This window comes from Tympanuchus pallidicinctus, unplaced genomic scaffold (assembly GCF_026119805.1).
Source record: "Tympanuchus pallidicinctus isolate F22 unplaced genomic scaffold, pur_lepc_1.0 scaffold15, whole genome shotgun sequence".
NCBI classification, from domain to species: domain Eukaryota; kingdom Metazoa; phylum Chordata; class Aves; order Galliformes; family Phasianidae; genus Tympanuchus; species Tympanuchus pallidicinctus.
In genome coordinates this window covers 15710028-15710894 of record NW_026294669.1, presented here as the reverse complement: position 1 = coordinate 15710894, position 867 = coordinate 15710028, and positions in this window count along the sequence as shown.

The following is an 867-nucleotide window of genomic DNA, read 5'->3' as shown; positions in this document are numbered from 1 at the left end:
AGCCTTGGCCAGCAGGCCTGCTGTTCTCTTTTCTCTCGAGTTCTACTTTCTTCCTTCAGATTTATTATTATTAATGAATTCACATTTCCTATTTGGATTCAACCTCCTCTGCCTGAGCTGAGTTTGTGTGAAAGGGGAAGAGAAGGGGAGGAATGCTGAACCTCCTCTGGTGTGTGTAATAAAGCAGATGTCCTTGCTGGCAACAGCAGCCTCCTCCAGGAAAGCCGTACGAGTGGGGCCTACTCAGGGACAGCACTCACCTCCCACCTCAAATCCCTCGCAACTGCTTGGTGTGAGTTTTGCTATTCCTCAAACTCAGACTGAGCCTATCTGGACCCCCTTGGGCAGGCAGTTTTAAATACCCAATATGAAGCATGTCCTTCAGATGCTGCCCTGGCAGGAACGGGAGAGGGATGGAGTGTGCTGGGTGAGTAAGTTTCAGCCAATAGTGTCCCACAGCTCAGCCCAGCAGGGCCTCGGGCTGCTGCTGGGTTCCCACCTCTGCTGATAGTGGTGCTCATGGGAAAAACGCTTCCACGCAGAGTGGTGTGTGCCAGGGGACAGATGACTATTTTCTTTAAAGGTGAATCACAGGTGATGCAGGCTTAATAATGTGAGCTTCTGAGCTAGGATTTCATGATAGAGAGGACAAGTTGGTATTGTGTGGGTTAGGCTGGAGACGTGCAAATCCCCACCTTCCCTCCCAGCGCTGGAAACTCGGCTCCTCAGCAGCCTCCTGGTTGTACTGCAAGGTACATCACAGCCACACGGGCAGTCGGGTGCTGAACGAACCCTCAGCACTGCTACCAGTGGGGGCTGAGAGCTGCTAACAGGAACAAAGTCTTTCTCCAGGTCACAACGCAGACG